Consider the following 12,692-nt stretch of genomic DNA (forward strand, 5'->3'; position numbering starts at 1 on the left):
TTACAAACAGTTAGCCGGACCCGACGCGTGTGTCCTCAATGCGCTTGCATCGTACGGAGTGAGCTTTTACACTAATCGTGTATTTTTTTTTTTTTTTTTCTCTTTAACTAATAGTATAATTGTGTGCCGCTGGGGTTATTGTAACCGAACGATATACTCCGAAGAATATAAAATACTAAACCAGCATAAAAGAAAAACTAATTAGCCGTTGCGTACGAGTATATAGACCGCGATAAATTGTCCGGAAAGCCAGAAAGAGAGAGAGAGAGGAAAAGTTATCGCCGCCGCTGCTGCTGTCGCTGCTGTTCTCTAAACTAAACTGCAATCTTGTGCGTTTTTATTGTGCGTCGTAAGTTTCACGCCGTACGAGTTGGGTGAAAATTACGCGAAGAAAAAAGAAAGGAAAAAAAAAAAAAAAAAACAAGCCTGAAAATATCTTCGAAGAGATTTCGATCTTGTTGCACTAATTCGTACGTTTAGTTGGCAACAATATATCGCTTAAACAATCGCGCTCCAATCGAATAAGCATTCTTCGAGTTGCTTGTAATTCGATACCGTTAAACGTTGTTTTTTTTTTCTTAACGTGCAGTACCGTCGTGACGTTGATGCTGATCCGGGTCTAAACTTCCCCAGGATTTGAATCGTAAGCTCGAAGTTTACTGAATCAATGTCAATGTTATAACACTTTGGGTAACTTTTTCACCCTTTTTACGACTCGTTCTGAAAGACGATTAATTATTTTTTTTTCTCGTACCGCTCCTCTGGCTCCTCACGTTCCGGTGATCTTTTTTTCTTACAATTAGTACAGTTCAATTAACGAGTCATGGACAAGAATGAAATTATTGGTTATAGAAAAAGTCCGTAGATATTTTTAAAATCCGAGCTCATTTTCAATTATTTTCCTCTTGATCTTATTTTTTTGTTTTAAATATTCGTGTTTCAGGTTGAACAGTGTGAGACAAACGTTTGGACAGACGGAACGAATCCGAAAAGCTGAGCTTTCCCAAAATATACCGTAAAAAATTTGAACAGCAAAAACGAAGAAAAAGAAACCGAGAGCTAAATAATTATAGTAAAGAAAAAGTTGCGCCCGATTAATTTTGACAGCTGCCAAAACTTCGGACATTTATACACACAGTGAGAATATTGAACATGTATACACATATACATACATATATATATATATATATATATATATATCAGTGTGTGTATATATATGTATATATGTATAATATAGTAATCTCGTAGAATTTGTAAGCTAATCATTTTCTCTCTTGCATATTTATTTTTTTTTTTCAATTATTTTGCATGACATATTTTCAGAATAATATAATATCAAACACAGATTGAAATAAAAAAAACCGCAAGAAAAGGTGTGAATATTTCTTTAAATTAAACAAATTTTTCGTATATAAAAAAAAAAAAAACAAAATCGCGGTCTGAATAATTTTAATCGTTCTCGTCGATATTTTTTCGTATCGGTGATGTAACGCGCAAAGTTTGAAAACTCGTCGTTCCAAAAATCAAAATAATAATTTAAATAGAAATAAAAATAAACGGTAAACAGAAAAGCAGATTATTTAATTAATACATCGATTGATGATAAAAACAAAATATTAATCACATCGAAGTGTGTAAAGTGCACTGAAAAATAAATCTACGGAGAAGAAGAAGAAGAAGAAGAAGAAGGTAGACAGTTCTCTTATCCAACAGCGGAGAGGAGAAGATGTCGAGCTTTTTTTTCTTTTGAGGATCAATCATCCCTTCGCATCCCGATACTGTCGATACTTTTTCACGCAATCCAGTAAGGTGAGTCCTTGAAACTTTGAAAAGTATAGAATACTCGATAATAATTAATTCTGCTTCAATGTTCGATCATATTTCGTGTATTTCCCGATTCTCGTATAACGTAAAAACTCTCGTATAACTGTTTATCTGACTTGAAAAGCTTTCGGACGTATTTTCGCAAAATTAATGAACCCTGAAAAAGGAGAATCGATTTCTTGTGATTTTGATTGCAATTCCCGCGATTGCCGAATCGATGCGATGACCTGCGACAATCATTTATTGACCGATTATCGAGAAACGAACGTTGATTAATTTACGATTAGGGATACTTGGGTACTCAATCAATAACATAGATTATTAAAGAAATGAGAATAATTTTTTTAATCTCTCGTAAACATTTTCGTGAACACCTAAACTTTATTCACTTGTAATAGAAGATGACATCGAAAACGTACATTGAGAAAAATTTCGTTTGTCATGGTAACTTGAAAAATTTAGTAAAACAGGTATCGTTAAAAAAACTGTTTGAATATTGTTGGAATTACGAAAAACGAGGTTCGCGTAACGATTTTGCGCTATCGTCGATCCTTTTTTGGTAATTGCAGCTCAAAATCAGTTTGTTCGGTTTACTCTACTTTTTTTAGTTAAATAAGGCTTTAACGTTAATTTATTGTTGCACAGGCATTAAATTTTCGCAATAATTACAAGAAAATACAGTAACAGTGATCGTAATGAGAAATAACAGTAACGGATACTAGACTTTTCGGTAACAGCTAAAAAACTAATTTTCATTTTCTACCTAGAACTATATTTTTCTATTGTGGTAACCGGAACCAAAAATTTCTCTCAGTGTATCTATATATATCAGGGTGGTCCTTATTCAGGGTGTCGACGAATTTTTGCCAGACCATCCCCCAAATCAACTTCAAATAATTCGAAAACAATCGCCTAATTTTTTCAGATTTTTAAATCGACTCTAAGATAGTCCGCGTTGTGATCCAAGTTTCTTATGGAAATTAACACGGGTAAAACTTTTTTTCTCAGTATATATTTTATTGCAAGAGTAATAATGTTTCAAATAATCTGTAACCGCGAGGTTTTGGTGAGAATTAGTGCTACTATCCGGGAAAAAATACACATCATTGTACCAGGCAATCTAGACGAATTGCACAACCTCGAAACCTGACTTTTTTTTTACTTAGAGGAAGTGCAATTGGTTTAGATTGCCTCGTACGATGATGTGTATAATTTTTTTCGCACAGTATCACTAATGCCGACTAAAACCTCGCAGTTACAGATTTTTCGGAACATTATTACTTTCACGATAAAATATATAGTGCGAAAAAAAGTTTTTCTCGTGTCACTTCCATAAGAAACTTCGATCGCAATGCGGGCTATCTCAGACTTGCTGTAAGAATCTGAAAAAATTTGGCGACTCTTTTCAAATGATTTAAAATTGATTTCAGTGATGGGGCGGTAAAAATTTGTCAACACCCTAAACAAGGACCACCCTAATAAACACTGACGTTTTATGAATGCTTGTTGGCTTGGAAAGGGGATGAGTGATTACCAGCGATTTTCGTAATCGCGTGATTATTTTTTGATTCCGCAAGATTTCCTATAAATTTTGAGAAATCATTATGAAATCAGAAATCACGCGATCAATGATTTCTTAAGTGAGTAGCCCCTCGATCGTATGATCTTTTTCCCGTTTCCTAACTTTTAATTCGTTCGACGTTAAACGCTCCAATATCCTCGCCCCATTTCCGGCGATCATTTCTATCGGGAATTACACGCGTACCTCACGCAGAGACAGAGAAATATCGAAGCGACACGCGTCAGAGGCTCGTATAATCGGGGGTTGGGGCCAAAACACCGAGCCTCAGGCCTCAGCTTCGGGCTTCGGGGTTCAGGCTTGAGGCCCTTTGGCTTTGAGTCGGTTATGTCGGTCGCTTCTCGTCCTCCCACGTCGCCGCCCTTTGACTGACAGCCCGAGTCAACCCCTGTCGGCTTATTCCTGTCTGCCCTTTCTCATCCCTTTCCTCATTCTCGGTCACGTTAATCTCATACCAATTTATTCACACACTTGGTTCTATTCATCATCCCAAGTTTATGAATTTATTTTCTTCGTTGATGCGGATTTTTTTCTTTTTTTTTTGTCCTTAAACGAACGAACCGGAGACCCAACCGCAATTAAAAACAACTCTGAAACTTCCGAATCGGTTTCGGAACAGTGTCTGATAATCATCCCCTGCAATTTTTATCATTAAATCTTGGAGCTTGGAATAAAATCTTCCACGACTTTTGGGAACTTTTTTTTTCAATTCAACAAATCTAAAAAACTTCGGTTTTTAAAGATAATTTCTTTCTCTAATTCGTCTCAGAATCTATAGTTGATTTTGGTAAACATCTCCAGAGATTCGGAGAAAGGAGCATCGTTATATGTAAGATGCGATACAAAATGCGCAAATAAGGGATGAAAATTTGGGGCGGAATATACGGTCGACTGGTTTGAAAATCTATTAGTATCATCCTCTTCGTGGATTTGTACACACGTGTAGTACTTTGCAGAAATGCGGCTAAACGATATTACGATCGTTTTAGTTTTATACTATAAATCTATTTCAAATCCTCCGAGCATCTCCCTTATGAAAAGCTTATTGACTGTAGAACTCTCTCTCCCTCTCTCTTTCGCTCTATTTTTCCCCGTCTCTCCTTCTATCTCCCATTTTTTCTCTTCATCTCTTTTTCCGTATATGGACCCCGTCCGCCGGCTCGTTTCGCGTTCATGATACTCGTTTAGTCGAGGGGAAAATTAATATAATGGGTTTAAAACGAGGAGCTATTCTTCCTTCTTCGTTTTTCTTTCACATTTTGTCAGTCCCTTCCGGAGCTCGACAATTTTTCTTTTCCATCGGATGATGATGACGAACCCCTTGTTCAATGTAAAACATAGGAAAAACAAGAGCAACGGAACACACGCGATACAGAAAAATATTGAAATTCATCCCTTGCGCTGACGCTTATGGAGCTCAGCGTTACACCATCTAAATAAGCGGCGGTAACGATACACTGACGATGAGAGAAATTTTTAGATCCGATTACCGCTCGGTCCTTGGCTATTTTCATTTTTTACCACAATCGAAAAATATAGTTCTAGGTGTAAAATGAAAATTAGTTTCCCAGCTGTTACCGGAAAGTCTAGTATCCGTTACTATTCTTTCTCATTACGATCACTGTTGCTATATTTTCTCGCAACTGTTGCGAAAATTTAACGCTTGTGCAACAATAAATTGACGTTAAAGCCTCGTTTAGCTAAAAAAGTAGAGTAAACCTCACAAACTGATTTTACGTTGCAATAACCAATAAAAGGATCGACAATAGCGCAAAACGATTACGCGTACCTCGTTTTTCGTAATTTCAACAATATTCGTACAGTTTTTTTTAACGATACCTGTCTTACCGAATGCTTCTAATTACTGTAACAAATGAAATTTTTCTCAGTGCAATAAAAGCGAAATTAACAGCGAAGCATAAATAAAACAGAAAATATAAACTGTGCTGTCCCGACAATCGGGACAATTGAAAATGTTCTCGCATAAATGCACGACAAGAAGAAGAAAGAAGAGAAAAAGAGGGACAAAAAAGTAGAAAGAAAGGAACAAAGAACCGCTTTGGTGTGGTAGGCTCAGGCATTTATACCTTGGGTTACAGTTACGGTTATTGTTACTGTTGCCGTTGCCGTTACTGTACGAGATCGTAACTCGAGTTATTTTTATTTTTTTTTTTTTCCTTTTTACTTTCCTCTTTCAACCCCCTTCGCGTCGGTATATAACAGGCGTACGTTCACGCGCATTATTTAACACTTATGTGAATTTTCGTTCCCCTACGACCTGTCACAAAGTCATTAGCGGAGAAAAACGTTCAACTTATTTTGGCACTAAATTTTAATGTATTCGAATATTAAAAAAATAACGCAATAAAGCGCAAGAAGAATGACGCATTGCTTGACATGTTTTTTGTAAAAAAAAAAAAAAAAAAATTTTTTCACGCCTCTCTTCTTTCGTTACGAAACTGGTTTGGGGGTTCTGAACGAGAACAAGAAATTGCATCACCCGTTTGGCAGAGAATATATATTCGTGAATCAGCAAAGTAAACTTCATTTCAAACTTGCATATCAAGTAGTTTTCCTCACGCTAATTACCTAAGCTGCGCGAATTCTAAACCGAGTAAACAAACGTACGTGAAGTTTATAATAATAAATCGTAGTAATACGTCGACGTCACTCGCTTGTATAAACCAGAACGCCATTGCAACGTGTAAATTGAATACACAGCACATATCTGCAGTTAAAGAAAATTCTCTCCGCATGGTCGATGGAAGTTTTCTGTAAAAAGTGATAGAAAAAAAAAAAAAAAATCAAAAAAAAAGAAATCGCACGCCGGAAGTTCCGTGCTTATCGATTCAATTGAATTCGAAAATCGAATTGAATAACCGGAATTCCGTAACGACGACGGTGATGGTTTTTGTCTCGTTGAAATTTCGCACACGCCAAAAAACCCGAGCCGCAAGACTAGATTCGGAGATTTCACCAGACAGGAAGATACCCTTGGGGTAGAAACGGGGGTGCGGGAATTGGGGGCTAGAGCAGCATGCAGCCATTACAGTAAATCCTGCTTTGCGCGCGAAAACACAGACGCTAAAGCGATTAAATTATAACGGTAGAAGGGGCCAATGGTGGCGGAGGAGGGCGGTAGATGAAGGGGGGGGGTGGTTCCCTGCATTTCCCTCCCTCTCTTCCTTCCTTCCTTCCTTCCTTCCTTCCGCCTCCTCTCCTTGCGTAGTTGCTAATAGTTGTAGGCGTAAATTAGTGGGTTGTTCCCAGTGCGGACAAAGACACATTGCACCCCTAATTTATACGCATCATGTGCATACATGTGTACCTTTACACGTTCCGCATACACGATTCAAAATTGTGTTTTTCATACAATTTTGTTGAATATTACGAATCTTTAGGTGTGTTTACAAGTACAGCCGGAGTATGCGATCGGTTGGCTTTTTTTTTTTTTTTTTGCCAAAAACTAGTTTAAAAGAAGAAAAAATTTTACTTACGCTGGATTTTATGGCGGAAATTGAGTACTGAATTTTTTTTTTACGTTTTGTGAACATTTACATTATTGTTCAACTTCCAATCACCGTTTCGAGATTTATAACTAATTTACAAATTGTAAACCAACGAACAAGCCTTTCCGCAGTTTATTTCACACGATAATATGCTGATACGGTGTGGTTGCGCTCTTTTACAATGCCCCGATAACATTCACCAAACTCAGTATTCTTTTGCGAGAGGTTGACCAATGAAATCACGAAAGAAACGAATACAAAGCGTGCTCAACAGTTTGAAAATCTTGAAAGAAATGTTTGAAAATTGGATGAAAAAGAAGGCAAACGATATTGTTTTTTTTTTAACGGGTGGTGCAACAAAATTGAATATAGAGCAACAAGTCAACAACGAAATACTAAACGAAGAAAAAGGAAAAACCGAGTAGCTGTACTAATTCAAGTAACAAGTCTGCAGGAACACTGTTGTAAAAAAAAAAAAAAAAAGCAGCAGCAGAAAAATTGCTTCAATTATTTTCACGATTATGCTCACTTGATTTTGTTAGCTTACCAGACGCGAATCCGACAATCTAAAATGTTGACTTTTCCCTTAAAATTTTTCAACCTATCTCCTTCGTTCAGTGCAAAATAAACTCAAGTACCAATTTATATTTCGAATTATTTAGTGGTATCAATTGATATTATGTTTCCTCCGCAGCCACCAAATTCACAGTCAATAATTGACTCGGGAAATTTATCCTCCTAATTTGGGTTGCGAAATGAATTCGACATCCTTTTGTCCCCTTCAATGAGTTTCATGCTGCAATAAAAATTGGAAGGACGCAATTTTCCCTGCCACATACACTCATACATACGCCGGCATCTCGTCCGAGGTAACCTTCTGTCAATACGTTCGAAGATATCACGATGATTAGCCATTGCTACACGTCGAATTCCACCTGATTACCCCGTCGCGTTCAGATATAAATATACCGACATCCACCCGACTCCGTGCGAAGGCTTACATCCGCAGTTCGGTCAGTGTCGCGACTATATTTTTTAAGCGTATGCATGTGCAGCACTAAGAGAAGTTTTTAGTTTCGGTTACCGCTCACACCTTAACTATTTACATTTTTTACCACAATGGAAAAATATTGTTCTAGGTAGAGATTGAAAATTAGTTTTTTAGCTGTTGCCGGAAAGTCTAGTATCCGTTACTATTCATTCTCATTACGATCACTGTTAATATATTTTCTTGCAACTGTTGCGAAAATTTAACGCTTGTGCAACGATAAATTGACGTTAAAGCCTTGTTTAACTAAAAAAGTAAAGTAAATCGAACAAACTGATTTTGCGTTGCAATTACCGAAAAAGGATCGACGATAGCGCAAAATTGTTACGCGTACCTCGTTTTTCGTAATTTCAACGATATTCGAACAGTTTTTTCAACGATATCTGTTTTACCGAATTTTTCCAGTTACTGTAACAAATGAAATTTTTCTCAGTAAGGGTGTCGACGATGACAAAAAAAAAAAATCTATCCTCACATCACAATTCCGTCGGGTTCTTTCGTTTTTTCTAATCATTCTGAAATTTTTAAAAATATCTTTCAGGGTAGATTATATAATATGTAATAAAATTAGTTTCAAACAAAGAATATATAATAGTTAATAGTTAGTTAATATAAAATAGTTTTTTGTACAACGGGAATAAGACTGTGAGTTAAAGGGAGACTTTAGTGAAATCGTTGACAAATATTACCAAATAAAAGACTCAGTCAGTTAGGGTAATAAACACTGAATGATTTGTAAAACCTCGACCAAAAGAATCTTCCAAGAAAGATCAATTCGTGGCAGTAGGTGGGTCGAAAAAAAAAAAGTTTCTACCATTCTACGATTAAAGAAAATACGAAATCAGAAGCGTTTGGAAAAAATATTAGAAAACTATTCACAACTTTCAGATAGCTCTATTTTTATCGATCTTATATTTGAAGCAAATTTTAATTTCATTATTCTAGAGACGGGGTAAAAGTTTGAGAAACATTCATCCAAATTATCGTGAAACTTTTGAGTTTCGAAGAAGCCTCCCCTTGTAAGGAAGTAAGAAAAAACAGATAACGGTTATAAATCGTATAAAATTTGACGTTGAGAATTATAATAAAAAGCATCGAATCAAGGGGTGAGAAAGGGAAAAAATTGGCACAGCTGACAAGGAGAGCCGTGTGTACGTGTGTATATTAATACAGAGCATATTTGCACTCGGATCTGACGCAATGGCTCCGGGCTTTGCGAGACTCCGCGTTACCCCTCGAACTCAATGCATACCGCACGGTATATAACAGAAACCGCAAACCTTGACAAAACAACCATCTGGAACCGCGGTCTTCTATACCAGGTGCCCGACTAGATAGCGACGTGCATGAGGCCGCAATGCAACCAATCCCAATCCTTCCTCGCATCTCTCGGTCTCGCTCTATGAAAGGAAACTTCAAAACGGAGCAGAAACGTGAAAAAGGAGAGAGAAAAAAAAAAAAAAAAACTTGCTTTATTCCATGAAACATGTCTAGTCTAGTGAGTAATTTTTATTTCTTTATTTTTTAAACGTTATCTAAAAAACCTATGACTGGACACAGGTTTCGTACCGTTGCTATTTTTTTTTTTTATTACAATTCAGAGACTCTCGGTCGCAGTCATTAAAAAATACAGTTTTTGCCCGTAGGCTCTCAAAGTTTCTGAAAATTATATCTCGTTCAGGAAAAGTTGCAAAAATCTGAAAATAATTGAGGCTATTTCTAGCGCATAGGGCGATGTGAAAAAAGAATCTGAAACGAAATCAAAGAGGGTTGAATAATTTATTTTTTTCACACGCTCATCTTCCGATAGAGCAACCCAAATAGAATATCCCAGCAAAATATGAGCTTTTAATATCGATATTTAGAGGTGCCATCTTGAATATCTCTTAATCGGTTAAAGTTAAGAAAATTCTGCCTCGGTACTTTTTTTTTATAGAGCGTGAAATTTCCCGTAATAATCTGTATTTAGATAGTCTTTTCAAATCTGTGATTAGATTAGATTAGATTAATATCTAATATTATTCTAACGAATAATCTGTATTCAGATACAAGTCAAGCAGTTTACAAGAAAAATAATTCCAAAATTTTTTGATTTCTTTCGCGTGTCATTTGAATGGAAGGTGGAAAAAATAGCACAGGCACCTCTGAATATCAATATTAAGACCTCATATTTGACCGAGATATTTCATTTGAGATGGTCTACAGAAATTTTGATAGGCGTTTAAAAAAAAATAAATAATTTTTTCAAGGAACACCCAAGGGTTTATTAAATCTACTTCCGGATTAAAGTGGTATAAAATGCTCCGCGTATACATATACCGTATAAAATATATATATATATATATATGCGACCGAATTGAGATGTAATGATAATGAAGTTTTCTGCCTCCCTTCCCCTCGCTGCTATATTACCTTCTCGAATTATTTGTCCCCGAATAATAATTTTTACCGTATCCGCAGCGGGATAATTTGGTCGGGAAAGCTGCGGGTTTTAGGTACCCTCAGATATATGGGTGCAGCGCCGGTATATACTGCATACATATGTATACCTACATTGGGTACACATATATACCGATGCGAAATTACCGCCTCCGCCGTCGGAAACAAAAACTGCAATTAAAAATAACCGAGCAAAGTTTTCAGCACGCCACGCCGCGCTCCCTCGCATATTTAGCGACTCGGTGACGCGGTATGTTTTTCTAATATCGATGGGGTGGATTAAACCACCGGGATTTGAACCTACGATTATTATTGCCAAATTTCTATCTAGATTCCGGTATATAGGTTTTTTTTTTTTTTTTTTTTTTGTTGCGTTTTTGTCTCCGTTCCGTTTTACTTTCCGAACCACTTTTTTTTTCCGACGGAATACTTTACTAATCTCGAAATGAGGTCCTACCGGTTTTAGAGATATTTTGAAACACGTTATTGGTGCATTTCGAAAAGCAAATAAGAGGAAAATAAACAAGGAATTGGATTTTCAGCATTCTTTCGAACTAACTAGAATTATGTGTCACGATTGTACGATTTTCTGTTGAGGATTTCAAAAGGATGCTGGAACATGATTTTCTTGGGAGGTATCGATAGATCCTCGGGTTATAAAATGAATTTTTTTTTTCTTACGGAAATTGAGTCGGATTTATGAGACAAATTTTCGTAGTCAAGTCAATTAGAATCATCAAAAAGTTCTTTTATATAGTATACGATTCTCAATACGACTGAAAAAAATGTCTTTCTAAGGATTTGATAGAATTTCGAAAGTTTCAATGTCGGATACAAAACAATTTTTCCCACATAATCAAGGTACAATTTCGAAAGATACTTCTCACGAGGAAGATTTGTTCTATTTTGATATGTGAAAATGTTCGGAAATACTTTTTCACGACTTGCAAAACCGGTTCACACTTGGTGCTCCGAAATTTTCGCATGTTTTCAATCGTGATGAAAAATGATTACCGGGACCTGGACGCGACGTAAAGAAATTTAGTCAAATTCGATAAGGCGAGGCAATCGAGGGTTCCGAGAATTTGATAAACCCTTATCGCAGGCATTCGAAGCTACCCGAATGTGCATAATTTGAGGTGGTTTTGACCGCGTCGAATGCACGCGCAGCACACCGAGTGTATACACAAATGCCCTGGGGGTGTGGTAACATGAATGAATTCCGTCTAGGAAGAGAAGAGACCGCAAGCTGCCGACGTCGCCGCATGGTATAAGCGCGAAGGTGGAGCAGAACCGACGCCGACGACGTCCGAGGTAGTTTCTCCACCGTGAGTTGATACGTGTGTATGCGAGGAACCATTGTGTTCCTGCACAGCACCGAGCACCGAGCTGCGCCGCGCCGCAGATCCGAGGATTCGATAAAGGGTAATACACCGCGTCATACGGCAAGCCGACCTGCCGGCATGCATGGGCGTCCGCCTCGCCGTGCTCAGCCACTAAAACTTTACGACGTTTGATTATAGTGCTCGTGAAAGCATGGTTAATGAGTGCATCAAATTATTTCGCACATGTATGCCCTCGTACACGCGCGGTATCGTCACGAGTCGAGGAGATAGAGGGAGATAGAGAAAAGGACGCCAGTGGTAACGAAAAAATTCGCCGATCTTACATCTGGCCGCAAAAAAATTTACCGCCGTATTTAATTATAGACTGCATGCTCCGTCCCATTTTTAACGCTGCGTTGACCGAACGTGAAAAAAATCAGGACCTCTCGGTTCTACGTGTCCCGGTTTCCTATAATTACGCCGAATGAATCAGCTGTTCGATCGATCCGACGCCATATTGCTTTTTCTAATCCCTATTGTCAGTCATTCGAATCGCGTTGCGTCATTCGTTCTGTTGAAAGTCGTTCATGGTTTTCACTTCAATATTCACCCCTGTGCTGCCGGTAACTTACAACTGTATACACGAGCTTCGTTGATTGCTAATTACTCCCAGAATCAACAAATGAATGGTCGACTTTCATCAGGTTGTCGATAATTATTTTTGAGGACAATGAAGTTATCAGGTTGAGTCGAACCTCGTCGGAGTCACGGAGACTTCTGCGCATCGTTTTGTAATGCTTTTGATTCGACCTTTCGTGACTCAGAAGGCCTTGTTTTAATTTGATAATCAATCCATAGTTTATCGGATGAAGATGAAATTTGACTGGGTTTCAATGGTTTCAAAAGTGCACCAAATGTACCGTACCTTGTTCCAACGCTTTTGTAACTCTTGTGCGTATTCCGGGGGT

The 12,692-nt window shown here is 37.4% G+C and overlaps 1 protein-coding gene across 3 annotated transcripts in view; it reads left to right on the forward strand.

Moving 5' to 3' along the window:
* LOC107223117 (protein muscleblind) overlaps positions 1-12,692 on the forward strand; it is a 282,556-nt gene that overhangs the window by 26,651 nt on the left and 243,213 nt on the right. For 2 of the 3 annotated variants that reach the window (XM_046740801.1, XM_046740800.1), the window contains exon 2: positions 944-1,137. The gene's annotated coding sequence lies outside the window, so the exon portion shown is untranslated. Of the gene's footprint in view, positions 1-442; positions 644-943; positions 1,138-12,692 lie in introns of those variants that run through there. The other variant, XM_046740799.1, reaches the window with a different exon arrangement.

This window comes from Neodiprion lecontei, chromosome 5, assembly GCF_021901455.1.
Source record: "Neodiprion lecontei isolate iyNeoLeco1 chromosome 5, iyNeoLeco1.1, whole genome shotgun sequence".
NCBI classification, from domain to species: domain Eukaryota; kingdom Metazoa; phylum Arthropoda; class Insecta; order Hymenoptera; family Diprionidae; genus Neodiprion; species Neodiprion lecontei.